A 2,999-nucleotide genomic window follows, 5' to 3' on the forward strand; every position below is an offset into this window, starting at 1 on the left:
TCCGTTCCTCCACAAACAAAGCAAGGTTCTTGCAGTTCCGCTTGAGCGATCATGTGCGACTTTTGCCCATTTTTCGTCATCAAGACCTCAAACTGCTTTTTCAAAGCTTCGAGTTGGGCCTTAATGCTATCCTCTTCTCGAAGTTGATAGATCCCAGATGGTTTGTGTCAGTTGGTGCTATCAGTAGCACTTGGACCAGTCCAGGTGTGAGATTTTTTTGCAGTTTCTTCGAGATATTCAAGAGCATCGTCTGGCTCTTTTTCGAGGAATTCACCATTGCATAGCATCTCTACAAACTGGCGCTCATGACTCGTGAGGCCTTCATAGAAGTAACTGACCAAGCACCAGTTCTCATAGCCATGGTGCGGGCACTGATTTAAAAGATCTTTGAATCTTTCCCAGACTTGATAGAACGTTTCATTGTCTTTTTGGGAAAATGTGGAAATCTGTCGTTTTAGACTGTTGGTCTTATGGCTGGGGAAGTGTTTCAGAAAGAAATATTTGGTCATCTCCTCCCATGTTCCAATCGACCTAGGTCTCAAAGAGTACAACCAGCTTTTGGCTTTGCCCTTCAAGGAGAAAGGGAAGAACTTCAGTCGCACAGCATCGGCATTGTCGGCTCGGTTATAGAACGTGGCTACCACCTCCTCGAATTCTCTGATATGCACGTATGGGCTTTCGTTTTCCATTCCATGAAATGTAGGCAAGAGTTGAATCATGCCAGGTTTAAAGTCTAATGCGGGCATATTAGGAGGGAAGATAATGCATGAAGGTGTGGAAGTGCGAGTAGGATGGAGGTAGTCATTGAGAGTTCTTGGTTGGATTTCATCATTGCGAGCCATTGCGAATGGGTTATTATCAGCGAAAGTTTGTGGAGAAGCAGGATTGGTGGATGGAGTTCCGGTATGAGTGGCAGATGAATTGGAAGAAGTGTCACTGGAAGTTTCGTGATGACTCATCCACCCTCGGGAATCAGAATTAGATTTATTTTATGTCTTTTCCTTTTTTTTATTTATTTTTTTATTATTTTTTTATTATTTTTTGAATTATTTTTTATTTTATTTTTTTGTTAAACTTGTTCCCAGGTAGATTTGGAGGTTTTCGGGTGATCTCCAACGCCTTACTAGAACTCCCCGAGGTTACTGAGTAAGTATGGTGGATCACAAGTCAACCTTTTCGACCAAACAACCTTTAAGCAGAGTGGAATTGCTTATTTTGACAAAACAAGCTTGGTTTTCTTATAGTAATAAGTTCAACAATGTAATAGTGCAAATGTAGATGCTCGAAATGTTCTCAGGCCGATTGGGAAGGTTGCCAAGGTACCGCTTTAGACCCACACTTGCCTAGACAGAACTCCCCGAGGTTCCCAGGTAAGTGTGGAGGGTAACGCTATCACAAACCTTATTTAACAACCAATCTTTCTAGACAGAACAATATCGGTTTCTACCATTTGTAATATTACACAATTGTTCCCAATACTAAGCGTTTTATGATTGAAATTTTATGAACAATTTTATGCAATTTTTTTTTTTTTAAAAAAAACTAAATTCTAAGGAAAACTAAGGCAAAGGAGAAGAGAAACCTAAACTAAGTAACAAAATAAAAAAAAAACACAAAACACAATAAAATAAAGAAAATAAAATTAAAGTGAAGAGAAAATAGCAAGTTTAATCAAATTTTTTTTTCAAATATGTATTAAACAAAAACAAAAAAAAAAGAATAGAAATTAAGAAAGAAAAATAGAGTAAGAATTAGGTAAAAAAAAAATATATATATATATAAATACATATAGTCTTTTTTTTTTTTTTTAAATAAAAAGGGAAGAAAATGGAAAAGAAGAAAAAAGAAATAGAAATAAGAATAATTTTTTTTAGTTTTTGCTTTTTTTTTTTTTTTTTTAGTTTTTTTTTCTTTTTATAGATATGTATATATATATAAATGAATATAAATATAAATATCTATATATTTTGTTAACGAAAAAAGAAAAAGAAAAAAAGTGTAAAAGAAGAGAATAAATATATATATATATAAATAAAGATATTTTTTTTTAGTTTTTTTTTTCTTTGTATTTTTGTTATAGTAGTGATATAATTAATTAAAAATTAGTAAATAGAAAAAAACTATACTAACACAATATTTATTCAAAAAAACACAAATAAAGTTACTAATATTTTTGTAAAAATTTCACTAAACCTTTGAAAATTACCTCCCCGGCAACGGCGCCAAAATTTGTTTAACGCCCAAAATGTGACAACCACTAAGCGGTGGTTGTAGTATAATCGGGCGGTCGATCCACAAGGAGGTAACCTAAATCAAAAGATTAGTAGAAAATAACACAAAAAGTTAGTAACAAGAAATAAATAAAATTGTAAATGGAAAGAGGTTTGAGATTTTGATATTGTATTTTTTTGATGAAATGATAAAGTGAGATAGGTGAGATAAATGTAAGATGTAATCAAGAGTTTGAGAAATGGAAAGGTTTCAAGAATCATCAATATGCTTGCTTAGTTACTTGGTTACTTGATTTAAAAATACACAAGTAAATAGTTCACATCCCAACATTTACTTGGAAAATCTAACATTAAAGTCCATAGTTTTTCTAACGAAAGTTCATTTGAGTTATAAAGTTATTTACTTTAAAAGTACAATGTTAATCTTATGAAAAATCTAAAAATGACAAAATACCCAAAGGCAATAATGTAATAGAAGATTAGACATAAAATTATGTATCAATATTACTTTTACTAATTAGAAGCACATAGAAAGAGCATGACTAATCCTATATACTATTAGCATAAGTAAATAAAGATAGAGATGAAAGAACATAAATAACTCAAATATATTACATTAAGAACATAGTAAATCAAAGTAGCAAAATAACATCACTTGCATATGGAATCATCCCTAACCTTCCTAGGAAGATTAGACCATTATGCTCATGATTCTCACAAAATTCTAAGAAGAAAATATGATAAGAAAGTGAGTAGAAATTTTGCTAT

General features: G+C 32.0%; 1 non-coding gene across 1 annotated transcript; it reads left to right on the plus strand.

The window, feature by feature from the left end:
- Window positions 1-354: 354 nt before the first annotated feature.
- Window positions 355-461, plus strand: LOC133828022 (small nucleolar RNA R71). The gene has a single exon (XR_009890667.1). It is a non-coding gene; the product is annotated as a small nucleolar RNA R71 (small nucleolar RNA).
- Window positions 462-2,999: the final 2,538 nt, after the last annotated feature.

The sequence above is a fragment of the Humulus lupulus genome, chromosome 3 (assembly GCF_963169125.1).
Source record: "Humulus lupulus chromosome 3, drHumLupu1.1, whole genome shotgun sequence".
NCBI classification, from domain to species: domain Eukaryota; kingdom Viridiplantae; phylum Streptophyta; class Magnoliopsida; order Rosales; family Cannabaceae; genus Humulus; species Humulus lupulus.